Here is an 18,780-nt window from a genome sequence, read left to right on the forward strand (position 1 = left end):
CCCTCCCCCCCGTCGCTTTTTCAACAGCCCAAGAAAGAGATGGTTCTGGAAGCAGTTGCTATCCCCCTACAGAGTCGGGTTGTCATCTTTTGTTTCTTTGTTGGCAGAGCGGTGGGGTGTGGGTGGGGGTGGGGTGATGAACGGCAGGGATCCAAATGATTCCTGCCCAAAGCTGAAGGCGGTGTTGGAAAAGGGACGGAGGGGGTAAAAAACAGCTCTTGATTCCCAGATTCTTTCCCCGAGAGTGTTCAGCTCGGTGCATTTCCTCCCCTCGGTGGTGTGCTGGGCTTACAATTCCCCCTTTGCAAATACCTGTATCAAAACCTAGGAAGACGGGAACACACGGTTCCGAGATCTCCCCCTGGCGTCACCCTATACTACCTCTCTTTCGAAAACCGAATCTGGTCCCCTTGCTCCGGCGCGCAGAGACAGTACAGCCCGGAAGCCATCCTCGCGCAGCTGCCACCACCCAGGGTGGAGAACAGCTGGAAGCTTTGGTGCGCGCCCACCGCGCCGCGAGCAACTCTTCTTGGTAATTAGCGCCAGCCAAGGCTCCAAATGTGCCTTATTGCAACCCCTAGCGGGCTCTCAACTCGGCAATAGCTTCTCGCTTTCCTGTCCCTGCTCTTGCGGAGGAAAATTACAAACGTGCGTGCACACAAACACATTCACACACGCCCTTCTTTCTTCACTCAAGAAAACCATCAGTAAACGTCCTTCTCCCAAAGAAGGTTCGACTCTTCTCGCTCTTTTTTCTTTACCTAGCGGTTAGCGGTACCCGCTAACACACGCGGGGCTCTCTTCGCTGCTCTGCGCGCCCCCTACCTGCCTACGCGGGGGTGGCGCTGGGGGGAAGGGGGTCTGGAAGTACCCAAGACTCCTGTTTCTCCAGTTGGTGCAGCTCCCCTGGCTCGGCACTTGGTATCTCCCACGGTCTTGCTCTCGCTGGGAAGCCGGGAAGGAGAAGGCGACTGTGGGCGTCGCCGCCGCCCTTCCCGGAACCGGAGTCAAACTCCAATAGGGCGCCAACGCCTCCCTCTTCAGTCTCACATCTGGCCCAGGCGTGCAGATGTTGGCGGCCAGAGAGTTCCTCCACGCGAGGCACCCCAAGTCCTGAGCATGCCCAGTAGGACTCCTAAGGCTTCCGAAACGAGTTTCTGGACATGCAGATTCCGCTTTTCCGCTTTTTCTAGGAAGCTGGAAAGGGTGGGAAAGGAGGGATCCAGGGCTTCGGGCAGCGCGCTGGGTTCGCTGGGGTACGTGCCCCGGTGCCCGGCGGGGTGAGGGGCGGAGCTGTTTAGGGAGCCCAGGGACCAGGGCGGCTAGGCTGGGCAGGAGCTGGAACGATGCCCCCCCCCCCCCCACCTCCAGGGGGACTTTGTCAGTGCTGAGCTGACACGCCACCAGGAGGCTGCGGGTGGCCGGCCTTGGCGCGCTGGGGTCACACTGTCAGCTGGTGGCAGTCAGTGGTGCTCTCACAGACGGACGCGAGAGAGCTTGCGGGTCACTTACACATGGCACTCACGGGCTTGGCTTTTCTGGAAGGGCGGGGGAGAGGGGAGAAGGAGAGACCCAAACAATTTCTCTCGCTCGATTTTTCTTTCTTCTTATTTATTTATTTATTTAGCCAAAGTTACACTGGCAAGAGACTTCACATTCTTTCTAAGTCAGTCCTGAGGCTTTACAGAGCACAGCAGTGCTCACGCTCCTTTGTGTGTGTTTGTGTGTGTGTGCGTGATGTGCCCGCGTGCTTGTGTATGTCATGACTATGAAACACTGTCCCAGGTTGGTCTTGGGGGTGACAAACACTCCTCCGAACCCCATATATCACCTAACCCTCGGGAAAAAATAATAAAAGCTAGTCGTGAGAGTCCCCTGGCCAGGAACTCAGGGTGGTACGAAATCTAAATTTAGTCGATCCATATTTCCTTCCTCTGCTCCCATCTCCAGCTTTCTCCTTCCCTGTCTCCATCCTCTAACACCCTGATCTTTCTCATCTTGACTTCCTTTCCTCTGCCCGTTACCTGCTCCCTCAGCCCTCCTCCTGCTCCTCCTCCCTCCCCCCCCATCTCAGCTGCGGCTAAAACCTGGAGTCTTGGGGAAAAGGGAAAAAAAAAAATCTCGGCTGTAGAGCTGTCAAACCGGGCATGCTCAGTAGACAGGGCAGGTTTTTTGGTCTCGAGTAGCGGAGAAACATTTTTTGCACCACCGCTACCAGCCTTAGAGCGCGGCGGCGGCGGCCACGGCAACATCAGCACAGCCATCAGCCGTGCAGACGCCCCGCACCCGGGAGCGCGGCGGGCTCCGGCTTAGCCCGGAGTTCACCTCCGAGTGCCCCGGGGGCTGAGCTCACCCCTTCTGCTTGCACACACACGCACACTCTCTCTTTCACGGACACACACGCGTATACACACTCGCGCGCGCGCACACACACACACACACACACACACACACACACACACGACCCCGGGCGCAAGCACCCTCCTGGCAAGGAACGTCCGCTGGCGCGGCAGTAGCCAGGTTCGGTTCCTGCCCCCGGCGGCGGCCGGCTGAGAGCACCGCCGCCGCCAGAGGAGAGCGATGCGGGGGCCCAAGCGGCAGCTCGAACAGTAATGTGGATTTACAGTCGTTTCCCGCAGGAGCCGGCTGAGACGCCTGAAGTCCCGGGCACCGGCGGCGCCCGGCGGGGCTGAGCACCTGGCGAGGGGGCGGGGGACCGCACCTGGGGACGTCGCCGAAACTTGCGCTTGGACTAGGTAGGTGCGTTTCTCGGGGTCCCCATCTCCTTTCTCCTGGCTCGCGGCCTCCACCCCCAACCTCCCACCCCAAGGACTCGGGCGAACTTCACCCCGAGGCTGCTGGCGACGGATGGCGGCTCCCGGCTGTGAACCGCGGGCTGCGTCCGCTCTGGGAGTCCTGCCCGAGGAAGCAGAACCTTCGCTCCTTCTTCTTTTGGTCTCTGCTGGGCCCGGGGGTCTGGACCACCCGGGGGAGGTGGGAGGTCGGCCTTGTTCGCAGTTCAAGCTTCCAGTGGGCCCTGGGGGCGCCGCCTTCGAGGGCTCGTTGGGCTTTACAGGCGACACTTTTGCCAACCAACTCCTCTGGTTGTGAAAGGCGGGGGGGGGGGGGGGGGGGCGCCTCGGCTTTCACGCAGAGCCGGGGCGCTCTAACAAGTGGACCTGGACGCTGGAGAGGGGAGGTTCGGTCCGAGGAGAGACAGGGGTCGCCTCTCCCCGGCATCCCTCCCACCTGGAGCGTCCGCCTGGGGCTCAGTCACTTAGGTCCCGCTACTGCCTTCCTTTCGAGAGAAGATGCCTAGGGTCTAGGACGCACTTTAGTACCTGTTTGCTTCTGAATTTCCTTTTGAACCCCACTCGGGGAGCCCAGATTCGGAGGTGGGGGGGGGGGACTCTAGAACCTTACCTACGCCGTCTGGGGCCCCACCCGATTCGTCCTCCCTACACCCCAATCTTTGGCAAAAGAGACAGTCATTACGCAGTAGTCGGTGCTCTGGGAGCCGTCGGTGTTGGCTTTAACCACGCGCTCAGCTGCGCGGGTTTGTGTGTTTTTTTGCATTTCATCCTGAGACGTGGTCCCAGGAATCTAGCAGTGTCCAGTACAACTGCGGAGCGCCAAGTACCCTCTGGGCATGGCTGGAGAAACGTAACCTCACTTTCTCCCACTGCACAACGGGCGGATTAAGAATTCAGTTTTAGGGTGCTTTTCCTAGAGGTGGAGAAGGGAGACTTAGCGCGACTTGGTGAGTGGATGTGTTTACAGTCAGGAGTGCATTTAAACATTTCAGCAAACCCAGTGCATCCAGTTGTTTACAATTGCGGAGACAAACGATCTCACTCCACTAGTAGATGTCTCGACATCTATTTCGCCACCAGGAGAGTAGGGGCGGGGGCGAGGGCTGGTTTGCAGCTCGTGCATGCCGTCGGCAGCTTCGGGTTTAGCAGATCTGCATCACTGCTACTGGCGATATGCTAATATGCGTAGGAAAACTCCACATTTTCCGTAGGAAGCAGTTAGTTGGTCAGGAGCCGCCTGAACTTTCCCGTTTATTTATTTATTTATTTTCCTGGAATGTTAATCCCGAGGTGTATTTGAAGTGGCCGGAAGAAATACAAAAAGAAGTTTCTGGTGCTAGTGAAGGGAAATTAGTAGTCATTCGGTTTCAGAAACCAAAAGGAAACGAAATACCCCAGTGGACTCTAATAGGTACTGTTTGATTAACATTTAATTGATCGCGTTTGTGGTAAGTAAGGGTCACAGACAGATTCCTTGAATTTTAGATGGTTGCTCAATGATTATAACTAACAAAGCAGGTACACTATACTGTGAGAGTCAGTCGCAACTCTCAACCTGTTTGGGAAGACATAGCAAATGTCTGCTTTATTATTATCTTTTGGCTGAATATCCTGGCTGAATATCCTGATTCATCTTCCTAGTCCGAAGACATTCGATTTGGAGCATAGGGTACTTAAGTGCTGCCAAGAAAGAGTAGAGTCTAAGAAGAAAAGGATTTTTTCTATTAAAAGGAGATCCATAGCTTTACCTTATGCTCCATGATTACCCAGCATTTGTTCGTTTGCTCACCCCCCCTCATTGCTCTTTCTATCTGCAGTGTGGAAGAAAATGAATTTTTATAAGACACAGTATGACCCTTACGGTAAATAAATGGAAAAGCAGAATCCTAGTTTTGCCATTTTGGTCGAAGTTTATAATACTTTTTTGGGTGATATGTTAACTAATTTACTATTGTGAAGTTTTTTTTTTTTTTTTAAGGTAGTTAAAAGCTTTCAAGTATGCCCAGGTAATGTTGGAACTTTTTAATGATAATAAAAGTCACAAGGTACATGTGAAGAGGGGTTCAGGTAATTTCTAAAATGAATCCATGCTTTAAATGTTATTTGAAAGTTTTCAGATTGTCCCCCAGAATGTTTTTGATAAACAGGTGTTTCTGGAAAACAACTCTACAAAAGAAATGTTGACATTCTCATAATAAAATTAATGGAGTCTAGTCCCTAGAACAATGTCAGACACAGTAGAAAATGAGTATTTTTTAATACATGAATTAGTATTTACCATTAGTTCTAGGTCCAGATTATGAACACAATATACAGTGAGGCTGAAGGAAAGAAGGCTTTGCAGAATCATTGTGCTGTAAGGGTGATTAAGAGAGACTCCAGATACTCAAATATTTAGGAGTGTTAAAAAATAAAATCAGATTATATGTAATCACCGTCTCATTCAAAGGCCTAATTGGAAGTCCAAGTCCGAACACCCTAGAAGTCTCATTGTTTTAATTCAATTATCATATGTGTGAATAACACTGACATAATCATAGTTCCCCTTATAGTCATTGTACCTTTTTGCCTTTAATACAAAGATTCTTGCTGAAGCAGAACAACTCAGCATTTAAGTTTATTTTGTGCAGTATTTCTTTAAATCGTCAAACTGCAAAATATTTTTTTGATATGTTGCCTCTGAACTTTATTTTCCATGACGACCTTAAAAAACATGGAAATGGTAAGAAGGTTCAGTGTTAGTTAACATAACACCTTTTTTTCCATTCTATGTTAGAGATAGCAGTTAGAATCCTTGTAATTTTTGCTTGAAGCTTGCTTTTCCCAGAAGTCCATCACTTTCAGTTTTTAGTTTATCAAGTGCTTAGTATAGATTATGGTTAATAAATCCCCTACGGTTTCTCAAACTATTTATTTATTTATTTACTCACTTACTTACCGACCTGAGGTCAAAAGAAGACCAGTACTTTGCATACTCATGATTTTTTTTAATGAAAACAAAATTTTTAAGAGTACTCACATATTTGTTCTCTCTTTCTCTCTCTCTCTCACACACCCACAGACACACAGACACATGCACACTATCTAAAGAATGCCATGCATCATATATAAAACATGTATAATAATTTTATGAAAATTCTATATATATATTTAAATTCCTGTCAATTTACCTTCAAATGTAGGAATCCATGCATACTTAAAAAAAAAAAAAGAAGCTTTCCATCATTTGCCATTTGGCATGAAGGTTTGAACTGGATTACTAGCACAACTACAGGCAGATTAAATCATGAAGAATATTGTAGGAGAGAGTATTTAGCAGTTATGATCAACAGCATATATCCATAGCTGGGAGTGTAGCTGCTTCTGATTATAAAAAATTGAGAAGAATCAAATTTCAAAACTATTTCCATATACAATAAGTGTTTTAAATCATCTGCAGGTTCTGAGTATTAGATTAAATCGCTATTTTGAATGTAGACTACTATTATTTTTCCTTCCCCTAAAAGGTAAAACATTCTGAATCCTGGCTTAATATGTTATTTCTTTCTGTTATTCAGGCTTGATCTATTATTTCTATTTCTTTCTGTTTTCCATTAATTTTTTTGAAACTGAGGAAAGGGAATATTAAATAGAACCAGCTAGAACCGTGCTTAGTTTGAGCAGGTGAATGCTAGAAAAGATTTCACACAGCTTTTGATTATTCCTAATAACCTTGATGGTCCAACCATAGGTGTCTTCGGTATGTGGTACTCTGTTATGACAATTTTATAATGTAGTTTGCTAGGTGCAAGTTGGTACAATTTAGCAAGACCAACAAAATTCTTACATTTGGAACCCATGAAAAATAAGGCTGAGGAAATTGGAATTTGATGGCATAAAGTGAAAATTATTGTATAACAATATTTATATCAGTTGCACTGTTAACATTTTTGTACACAATCAAGCAAACTAGTTTTAATTGGAGATGGTAAATATTTTTACAGTTGAAGTTGGATTCCTAATATTTAAAAAATAATAATTTAGAGTCTGATAAATAAAGCCTGTTAAATTCTTATGTAACTTTAGTAGTCATTTCTAGACCTGGAAGTATAATCTTGGATAATTTACAATTTTTTAAAAAATATGACTTTTACTTCCTGTCCAAGCCTCCACGTTAGGTAAACAATAGCATATGGTGAAACATGCATATATGCCAACTAACCACTACCTCTTGGATGATGTTTTCAGTGTGATGTAATGATTCTGAAATATTGGGTTCTCCGTTCCCACTCTACTCTAACTGTATGAGTGGAGAGGCTAATTGAAAAATGAACATAGGAAAATGTGTTAAATGGTCTTTTTTCATATTAGTGGATCACCCCCTGTGAAGCTCTTACTCTTAGCCTTCATATCTGTGTTTATGGGAGGTATGGGCCAAGATTAGTATTTTTTTCTGGGTGCTTATGAAAGGTCTCTATGGCTCTATCTCAAATACGTAAGTGAAAAGTTCATCAACCATCCAGCTGTTTGGGGTAATACAGACAAACATCAGGTTTGTTGAGAGAATTTCTTACTTAGTTTCTAGAAGTTTGGAGTCATTTAACAGCCTGATGAATCTTAATATTTTTGCCAAAAAGAGAAAGAAAAAATAAAACACTTTAACATAATGTAAACTACATCAAACACTCTTGGATTACTATAAAATACATAATAAACTGTATGCCATCCTGAATCTACAGCCTTCAATGAAATGCATAAGGAGATGTTTGCACCCCTTAGCAATTACAAAAACAGAAACACACTGGCTTTTTCAACAAGCCAGGATATTAAAAACTTTAACTTCGATTCTGCCTACCCCCACCACCCCCGCTACTGATTCATCGGTTTAAAGAAATCAACTTAAAGAGTTTGATATGTTGGCTTCTTACAATTTTCTGCACCTCATTTTCCACCGATTCTTCTACTGCCATGGAAACTAGACGGACAGACAGCTGGGAGTCACTAATTCAGGATGGGAACCTGCTTGTTAATTTAATTTCATGCCAGCCTGTTGGTCTCTGAAAGTAACCATAAAAGGCTGAGGAATTGAATTTGTGAGCAATAAATGATTAAGCAGAACAAAAAATCAGTGCCATCTCTGTCATTTTCCTGAAGATCTACTGCTTACCCTCTCTGTCCCCTACTCACGCAGTTCTTTAAAAATAATCACAGAAATAGAGGTTTGATTCGTGCGTTCCTGTTGGTATTTATGTGTGCTACAGAGCATTTTTGTTCTATGAGGACATTCGCAGCCGTAAAATAGTTTCGTAATAGCTATTATATTGAAAAAATATGTTCATTCAAATTATGATTTTGTAGACTTTGAAGAAGCCTAGTTAGTGATCATAGTAAAGTATAAATGATGCTTGACTTTTCCAGTAGGATTGGTTATTTTTCCTTTCCAAATATAAAAACAATTTTATTAAAATATCTATGCCCCACTTGTTTTTTTATTACAGCGACAAAATGGATTTGAAAACATTTATTTGAAATCTGTAAAACACTCATTTTACCCGTCACCATAAAGCATGCTGATTGTTTTAATTTTAATTGACTAAGTTGTCAGTTGATAAGTAGTCAACAATGAGGAAATTGCCTTTTAATGTTTCTCATATTCTGTTGTAACATTTTTGTGGCTGATTATGACTTACAAAATTGAATTTTGGAATCACAAACTCTAATATGAGCTGAATTGCAATCCATGTTAAGCCTTTTGCAATATTATCAGCAATGGGTCCTGATAAACTAATATTTTTTCTTGTGAGTTTATGGCTGTAAACAAATTTCTATATTATGGCTAAGAAAGAGTGATTCCCAAAAAGGATTTTGATGATGAAAAAAGAATGAAGATACATATTTCTGTGTCAACAGGTTTTTTGTTTTAAAGTGACTAGAATTTCAAAACATAAATATCTCAGACAGAATTATTAACGACAGAATGAAGTAGTGATTTAAAAGTTTAGGAAAAACAATATTTACATTTTTACGTTTTAGGGAATATTGATGATATTGGTATCCAGTTGTTGGGTATTGAATTTGTTAGTTGGTTTACTTCTGTTACTTGAGCCATACTGGTGTGATATGAAAATATCTGAGTAAAACATGAAAAATTCAGTCAATCATCAATGTTGAACATGGAGATTCCCTACTATCTGTCTGTGCCCTATCTTCTGTGTCACGTTGATTTCGTCTAGCCTTTCAGCAGATGTATGACATCTGGATGTACGATGCAAAATAACAGACAATCATCTGGATGGTTCCAAATATCTGATCAATGAATTTTGGCTATTCATCCAAATGATGTTCTTGTGTTATAACCTCAGTTTCCCTTTCAAAATTACTGTATATTTACTTTTCAGTTGTTCTCCTATTTAGTAGAAAGGTACTATGAATATTCAGGATGCTGATGCAGCTGTATATATGAAACTTTCAGTAGAATCCCTTTATGGTTATATCAAAGGAAATCCATTTTCATTTTAATGTTTGGAATCACAGTTTAATGTTTTTAGCTGCCTGTATGAATGAGGATTTTTAAAGCAGCCAAAATAAAAGTACATTACATACTTCAGGGAAAATCTGATCGCTGGCTAAGGTCAAGGAGAAAATTTCCCAGTTGGATGATTTTGCATAATTGGTGGATTGTAAGTGTTTATATTACTTCTCATGCCTCTATATGGTTTAGACACCTGTCAAAGAGAAGGTGCCAGATTAGATGGTCAATTGGTTTATTAGATATTATAATCCCTGTGTCACAGCTGTATATGGACATTTTAAGAAAACTCTTCAGTTGTTCAGAGAAATTAGAAAAAGATACTGCAGATGGCCTATCTCAATAATCCAGGTTTTTTCAGGTACATTTAAAAGTAAATGTCCTAAGAGATGATTAATTCAGGAAAGTTATTGATAATGAACTCATCTTATGCTACACATCCTTTGCACCTATGATGATGCCCTATTAAAGGTGTCTCAATCTTGGTAATTACCACCTGTGTTTAAATATAGAGGTGTATAAATACACTACAACCACAGGGTGACTGGAAGCCTTCTAAATCTGAAATGTTCCTAGCTAACTCGATTCCTATCAACAAAATGTTTCTGATCAACATTTTGAATTTATACTCTGTGCATTACCCCCCTTTAGCATTAGTGATTTTCTTTTTTTAAAGCTGCTCTGCTTAATTGCAAGCATTTGAGTGATATTGTCGTGTGATCTCCTGCTTTATTAACTAGCCCCAAAATATGTTTGTGCTTATGTGTGTGGGGAAGGAATTTTTTTCTAAAGGAATATTTATTAAAAAGTATACGTACATTTTTGACATGCATTTTACAAACATCATTTACAGAAACATAAATCACTTATTTGCTTACTCTATGCTTGAAATGAATGTATTTTTGTGATTGTGAATCATTATATGTTTAGAGCTTTAAGCAATGTAGGGAAGCATTGACATCATTGCTATGCAAGTCAAATGAGAAACTGCTTTTGGAAAGATAGTATTAATTTCACTAATGAGATTTAATGACCTCTAAGGGAAAACGCTGTGCAGTTGATTGGCCAATTGATACCTATTGCTTAGATTTGAGAAGACTTTTGTACCTTGAAAAAACAATAAAATCACTCTCATTTCTTCCCCCTTCCCTTTCTTTCTCTTTTCTTTCTTTCTTTCCTTCCAAGAATTGAGGTAGTGTATAGGTTTATGAGAAAGGATATGCTGGGACATTCACTAAAGTGTTGGTAGTGCTTAACCTCTTTATTCCTTTTCTAAATCCGACCATTCCTTTATGCATATCCTAGCGAATTATAAGTGTAATGTGAAATATTATTCTTTATATTGGTTTTGGCTCATACATTCTTTCAATGATCTCGGGTAGAAGCTAAAATAATACACTGATTTCCTGGGATGTTATCTTTTATTACAGATTTACTCTGTGCACATATCCATACATTGTTGGTGCATTTGTGATTTGTCTTTCATGTTTAGTGTAATAAAATGTCAACCCTTAGGTGTGACACCATTTATTTTTGGTTTCAAACCCATGAAGTGTTAACACAAGGGTGCTACATTTTTTCCCATTGTTTTGTTCTTTTCTCGCATTTGAGATATTGCCTTGATGAAACATTGGACAACTTGTGAAAGTGAGGCAATTTTAATGTAAACAATTAGAATTCAGTGCAATGGAAATATTTTAAGGGTAATTCAACACAGAATCGAGAAAATTTCAACAATATATTTCTGTAAAACATGGGATAAAACATGTTTAAGGAAATGTTTAAAACAGCAATAGATGTAGTGAGAGAACTCTGGTCCCAGATATTTAGCAAAATACTTGAGACTTCTTTGTTGTTGAAAAGGCAGAAAAAGAATCAACTTTACACAGAGTTCTGGGACAATGTGTGTTGAAGTCCCAAGTCTTTTCCATGAAGACTTCAGTATTACACAAGTTTGATTATACATCATATTTTTTTTTTTTTTAGAGAGAAAGAGAGCAAAAGAGAGCTAGTGAGCGAGAGAACAGGGGAGGGACAAAGGGAGGGGGAGAGAGAGACTCAAGTAGGTTCCACCCCCAGCAAGGAGCATTACATAGGGCTAGATATCATGACCCTGATATCATGAACTGAGCCGAAATCAAGAGTCAGACGCTTAAGCGATTGAGCCACCCAGGCGCCCCTGATTATACATCATAAAATAATCTTCATGAAGAAAAAAACACCATATGTTCATTTTCTCATTCATTCATTTGCCAAAACTTTTTAAAAGTGCTTGTGTTTACCCAGTGATACGAAGATACTTTAAAAACTTACCATCTAAGGGTGCCTGGGGGGCTCAGTCCGTTAAGCTGCGACTTCCGCTCAGGTCATGATCTCACAGTTTGTGGGTTTGAGCCCCACGTCAGGCTCTGTGCTGACAGCTCAGAGCCTAAAGCCTGCTTCAAATTCTGTGTCTCCCTCTCTCTGCCCCTCCCTGCTCATGCTTTGTCTCTTTCTCAAAAATAAATAAACATTAAAAAAATTAAAAAAAACTTACTGTCTAATGGAGGAGACAGACATATAAGCATATTGTTATATAACAAGTCCTCTAGAAGAGGAATAATTAGAATGCTCTGGAAGCTCAAAGGTATATACAGTTTTACAAAGGTGTATCATATGAATTGGCTTTTAATTTTTTTTTTTTCAACGTTTTTTATTTATTTTTGGGACAGAGAGAGACAGAGCATGAACGGGGAGGGGCAGAGAGAGAGGGAGACACAGAATCGGAAACAGGCTCCAGGCTCCGAGCCATCAGCCCAGAGCCCGATGCGGGGCTCGAACTCACGGACCGCGAGATCGTGACCTGGCTGAAGTCGGACGCTTAACCGACTGCGCCACCCAGGCGCCCCTGAATTGGCTTTTAAAGAACAGCTAGGAATGTTTTAGTCAGAGAACAGGGGAACCACATTCTACATGGTAAGGATTGCAAGAGTGCACGAGGCTAAATTAGAGGCTAAATTAGCAATGGAGAATACCAACCCAGGATAATAGAGTTTCATTTTATTTCCTATCCAGGTGGGGAAAGATATTTTATATCTCTCCTTGTGCCTGACACACAGAAGATGCTTAGTATATATTTGTTGAGTGAATGAATGTATTAAGATTTCCCTGTCTGGAGAGTTAAACTGGAGAATGGTGGTTTTTCTGCTGTTTATCCAAAATGATGCAATGTAGTATGTTGTAGCAGAGTCTACTGAATTAATGAGGGACCTTAGGGGCAGGCATATGGGTGGCTCAGTCGGTTGGGCATATGACTCTTTGTTTCGGCTCACGTCATGATCTCACAGATTGTGAAATTGAGCCCTGAGTTAGGCTCTGTGCTGACAATGCAGAGCCTGCTTGGGATTCTGTCTCTTCCTTTCTCTCTGCCCCTCCTCCCACTCATGCATGTTTTCTCTCTCTCTCTCTCTCTCTCTCTCTGTCTCTGTCTCTCTCTCTCACTCTCTCTGTCTCAGTAAATGAACTTCAGATGAGGGGCTTTAAAATGGTGGGGACAAGTCACCAACTTTGGTTTTAGGAAGATGACATCTGTATGAAGAATGGATTGAAATCGATTAAGAGTAGTAATAGTGAGACATTGAGAGACTGTGTTGCAACTGAGCAATTATGAGGATATGCACCAAAAACAGTGGCAGATGGAGGTGGGGCAAGGAATTCGAGAACCACTCATAAGGTAGCCTTAGGAGGACTTGGAAAATGAAAACATGTAGAGGGTGACGGAGAGGGAGGAGTGACTCTGAGACTTTGGCTTGGGAAATTAGGTAACGCTATTAAGCAGTATAGGGAAAATAGAAGAAAAAGTCTGTTTTGGTGGGGATAATGAGGTCAAGTTTGGATTTATTTAATGTAAGACGCCATCCAGACATCCAGATGGAGATGGTTTGTAACAGATGGAAATCCAGATCTGAAGATGAGGTCTGGAGGTAGATATTTGTGTGTCATTGGTCAATGTAGTAGTTGAAATCATAGGAATAGGTGGGGGAGTTCACCTAAGGAGTGTATATGGGGTAAGAAGAGAAGCAAGGATGAAATCCTGAGAAACTCTGGAGAAACTCTGGACTTTAAGAGGTTGGTGAAGTAAGAGAAGCCTTCAATGGAAAGCAAGTCAGATTAAGGTCAGAGAGGTAAGAGGCAAACCAGAAAATAATGAAATGGAAGCTAAGGAAGGAAAGGATTTTATGAATGCTATCTGAACAAAGGCATGAACAGATTTTTCATACAATGGTCAATAAATGTGAAAAAAAAGCTCCATCTTCAATGATCAAAATAAATGCAAGTTAGAAACAATAAAAACAAGGACTTTTTTGGTTGGTTTTGTAAGATACTGCTCAGTGCACTTGTTCAAGCTCCACACTTTAGAGTCCTTGTTGATTCATCTTTTTTTACACCTAACATCCAACCAATTAACAAATGTTGTTGACTATACCTTCAGACTGTATCTTGTCTGAAACATTTTATCTTCGTCATTAACACCTTAGACCAAACCACCATCATCTCTCACCTAGAATACTGAAATAACTCCTAAGTGTGCCCCTACACACATTTTTGCCCCTCTGTAGTTTTCTACACAGCAACCAGCGTGATCCTTTTAAAACATAAATAAGATCTTGTGATTTTCCTGCTCTTTGCCCTCCAATGGCTGCCTTCTTCTTACACTTAAAATAAAAATTTGAAAAATAATTTTAAATCTTTACTATGGCCTACAAGGCCCTGTGTGATTTGGTCTGTTTTTGGGTCTTGCATCTTACTGTTTTCCCCACCAAACCTTGGTCATAACATTCTAGCCACACTGTCCTCCATTTTGTTTCTTAGACGTGCCATGCATTTTTTGTCTCTCAGGGTCTTTGCACTTGCCATTTCCTCTGCCTGAAATGAATTTGCTCCAAGATTTCTATAAGCTTACTTTCCCACTTTTTTCAGATCTTTGATCAAATATTCCTTAATCATAGAGGCCTTCCTTGGCCATCCTGTGTAATGAGTCCGGTCATGATTCTTCATTTCCTGTGCCTTTTTCCATTTCTATTTTTCCTCATATTACTCACCACTACCTGGTACCACACTGTATTTTTATGTATTTATAATTTGTCAAATGTACTAGCATATTAGCTCTATGAGGGCATGGACTTTGTGTCTGTGTTGTTCACTAATGCATCCATATCACCTCGCACAGTGCCTGGTACATAGTAGGTGTTTAATAAGTATTGGGTGAATACATGAATGAATATAAGGACATGATGAAATGTTCATTGGTATAGATTTGGCAGTTTGCAGCAAAAGCCTTAAACATGCTCATACCCATTTGACCCAGTAATTCTACTTCTGGGAATTTGTCCTAAAGAAGTAATGCAAAGTGCAGGAAAAGCTGTATTGGCAAGGATTTTCGCCAGAAATTTTAATAGTGGAAAAAATGAAGGAACCTAAATATTCAACAAGGGAATTGCTAAGTGATTTATGGTACATCCAGACAATGTAACATTTTATGGCCATTAAAGATGATGTTTACAAATATTTTATGATAAAAAGAAAACATTTATGTTATGCTATCAAGTAATAAAGCAGGAGACAAAATTATATTTACCCAGTATATAAGAAAGAAAAAAAAAAAGACTGGAAAACGATGCACTAAAGTGCTAAAAGTGATTATTTCTGTTTGGAGGAGGTAGGTATTAAGTGATTTTTTTTCTTTTATACCTTCTGCATTTTCCAGATTTTCTACAATAAGTCTGTATAACTTTCACTGCAGAAGAATACACTTAGAAAACAAAGAAACAAACACAAAAATAAATACTGCCACCTTAGAAGTGAAGTTTCAGTAATAAATAAGAGAGGGTAAGCCTGTTATCCTTGAGAGATGGTGCTAGAGGGAGAGGAATATACAGATGTGACTGGGGTAGTATTGTCTCGCTCCTTTGTTTTGAAGAGATCTACAGACAGGGAAAATGATTGAGATCCACTGATCCAATCTAGTCTTTAGTCATTGGAGAGCCAAGGAGGGCTGAGTTTATCCTGTCGGGATTTGAACAGGATGTTCAGGGAGATTAGGCAAGTTAAGACTTCTTCACATTGCTGTGGAAAGCACTAGCAATTTGCTTCATGTAAAACAGGCGTGATTACTCACTATATTTCTTCGTGTCATGTAGTAAAAACAATTAAGTGAAGTTAGACTATAGATTACTTGGCTATTCAGCCACAGTCACCTCTAATGGAAAAGAAGAAAAATAGCATTGACAAGTTTTGGCAGGTCTCATCATTAGAAAGGGCCATATTGCCAGAAAAAAAAGAAGCTGCAGCCAATAACGTAAACCTCGAAATTCTCTAGGCCCTGAGGAAGAAAGTGACAATACAGAGTGTTGTGGCATTAATTGTCTGAGAGCACTGATCATTGTAATGGGGAAACTGTCTCTGTTATTAACACAATTATTTTCTGCAAGGTCTTTGAGTAAGAAAAATAGCATTAGGGCTTTCAAAGTATGTGTAGCAATATGTAAAGATATACTCATTAGTAAAATAAAGTGTGACCTATATGCAGCCCAAAGTCCCTTGAAAATAGAAAGTGCTAATAAGTTGTTATAGTTATACTTAGTATATAATTGAGTAACTATTGAAAATAAGTAAAAAATGGCCCATTTCCTAAACAAATAGAAATTATACCTTTAAAATTCATCTGCAGAACATATCTATCCACACACACATATATGCATCCTTATATGCATGCGTATTTATATAAATATGGTTTTTTTTTAGCCAGACTCTTAGGCCATTCTTCTGCTCACCTTCAATTTATGCATTTCGTCTCCATGCCAATCTCAGATGATTGGCTCTCTCATCTTAAGAGGCAGACAACTGAAAGATGTAGAATATTATTCTCTATGTAGGACCAAACAAGAGGTGGTGGCTCTAATTAAAGTGTGGGTTAGATGAACTCTTAATGAGCTGTTCAGATTTGGCTTTAGGACTCTGCTTTGCAGGCTCTATCTCCAAAACCAATAGTACTTGAGATGCATTTCTTTTTTTTTATTATTATTATTTTTATTTTTTTAAAGATTTTACAGATTTTTTTTAGCGTTTTATTTATTTTTGAGACAGAGAGAGACAGAGCATGAACGGGGGAGGGGCAGAGAGAGAGGGAGACACAGAATCGGAAGCAGGCCCCAGGCTCCGAGCCATCAGCCCAGAGCCCGACGCGGGGCTCGAACTCACAGATGGCGAGATCGTGACCTGAGCTGACGTCGGACGCTTAACCGACTGAGCCACCCAGGCGCCCCGAGATGCATTTCTAACATTTGTGGCTCCTGCTGTTTTTGCCTCTGGTGTGCATTATTAGGTTGTGTTCAATGATGGTCCTGTCAAACATTCTAACTTTTTTTTTTTCTAAAGGGTAGCTAACCCCCATGCATTATTAAGACAGTCAACAGTTTCTTTTTTGGAGATAAATTCTTGAGTGAAATAAAGCGGTGGAAGGTGAGGGAAGTGGTACATGTTTGAACTGGTAAATGATGGCAAGTGACCTGGGGTATCTTGTATAGATCGACATAAGAACTGGCCTTCTCTAATCATAAATGGGGAGATATCCTCCTAAAGGCTTCAGTTTGAAGGCAGTTGAGAAGTGAGCAAAGAAGAGCTAAATAATTTCAAAGCCCTCTTGCTTCCCAGTTCTCTGTGTATCTCACCAAGGCAAAATGCTGCATATAGGGCAGTTTATTTTTTTAAAGCATTTTTTGCTAACCTCCTTGAAAAATCAGCCTGATGGGTATGAAGCCAATTTCTACAGACTTGCTCTGGTATATGTGGCAGAAGAGCCAGAAATACTTTTTTGTAGTCAAGATCTAAGTACTTTCTGAAATGTCTTCCCTTGAAAGATTCTAACTTAGCACTGTTATGGAACCACATGAACACTTGAGCAGAACTATGTCTTTTTTGAGCAACATTAACAGTGATGAAAAATGCACATTGGGCAATTAGATTGCAACTAATTAAGAGTACCACTTCAGTCTATTATGAATGATTTATATATGGTATATTGGCTATGGAGATCATTAGTAATAATATAATACTCTATTATTATCATTACAAGGTCACATTGATGATCTTTGTGAAACATGACAATAATGCTATTGACCTACATTTTTTTAAAAAACTGCATTTATATATTTTCTTCTGTCTTGATTTATTGTGTAGAAATTTTAAATTGTTTGTCCTTATTGATGAGATTTTTGCCTCAATATAAAAAAAATAACAGTTGGGATGCCTAGGTGGCTCAGTCAGTTAAGTGTCTGACTGTTGGTTTCGGCTCAGGTCATGATCTCGTGGTTCGTGGGTTCAAGCCCCACATGGGGCTCTGGGCTGACAGTGTGGAGCCTGCTTGGGACTGTCTCTCTCCTTCTCTCTCTGCCCTTCCCCCGCTCTCTCAGTCTCTCTCTCAAAACTAAATAAACTTAAAAAATAAAAAAAAAATGGGTTTGGGGTTTACTTGATTGATAAATTGGGGCCATAAGGTTAATTGAGTGCCAATCATAAAATATTGGACTACGACAGTTTAAAGTTTTTGTTCTCCAGCGGTGCCTGGGTGGCTCAGTCTTAAGGTTAAACATCCAACTTTGGCTCAGGTCAAGATCTCACAGTTAGTGAGTTGAAGCCCGGTGTAGGGCTCTGTGCTGACAGCTCAGAGCCTGGAGTCAGCTTTGGATTCTGTGTTGCACTTTCTCTCTGTCCTTCTCCTGCTTGTGTGCTCTCACCCTGTCTCTCTCAAAAATAAATAAACTTAAGAAAATCTTTACAGTTTTTGTTTTCCTTTTTCTTTGGTTTTAATTCACCACACTGCTTTTTCTAAAATGGATTTTTGAAGCTTGTTTTTTGTTTTATTTATTTTTTCAATTTAAATTACAGTTAGTTAACATGCAGTGTAGTATTAGTTTCGGGTATACAGGATAGTGATTCAACACTTCCATATGGCACCTGGTGCTCATCACAACAAATGGACTCCTTTATACCCATCAACTATTGAACCCGTCCCCCCCACCAACCTAAAATGAATTTTTGAAGAATTTAAAACATGGTTTTTTTAATATATGAATGATATATGTTCATTATAGAAAATTAGAAAATACAGATACACAGAAAGCACAAAATCATATATATTTTACATACATATATATCTTTTTTAAGCTGGACTCATATAACTACTTTATAATGTGTTTTTTTTCCTTTATCAATATATTGGTAACATTTGTGCATAAATAATATATGTATCTATACGCACATACACATACCACAAACACATGTATATATGTATATATATGTTTGTGTGTGTATATATATATATGTATATACGTGTGTGTGTGTGTGTGTGTGTGTGTGTAGAGAAAGAGATACAGACAGAGGAAGACACAGAGACACAGAGACGTGAAGAAACAACCAACT

General features: G+C 40.9%; 1 protein-coding gene across 1 annotated transcript in view; it reads left to right on the plus strand.

The window, feature by feature from the left end:
• The first annotated feature begins 2,173 nt into the window (after positions 1 to 2,173).
• TENM1 (teneurin transmembrane protein 1) overlaps positions 2,174 to 18,780 on the plus strand; it is a 790,868-nt gene continuing 774,261 nt past the window's right edge. Inside the window, exon 1 of the mRNA XM_081792970.1 lies at positions 2,174 to 2,756. The gene's annotated coding sequence lies outside the window, so the exon portion shown is untranslated. The remainder of the gene's footprint in view (positions 2,757 to 18,780) is intronic.

The sequence above is a fragment of the Panthera onca genome, chromosome X (genome assembly GCF_046562875.1).
Source record: "Panthera onca isolate mPanOnc1 chromosome X, mPanOnc1 haplotype 2, whole genome shotgun sequence".
Classification (NCBI taxonomy): Eukaryota; Metazoa; Chordata; class Mammalia; order Carnivora; family Felidae; genus Panthera; species Panthera onca.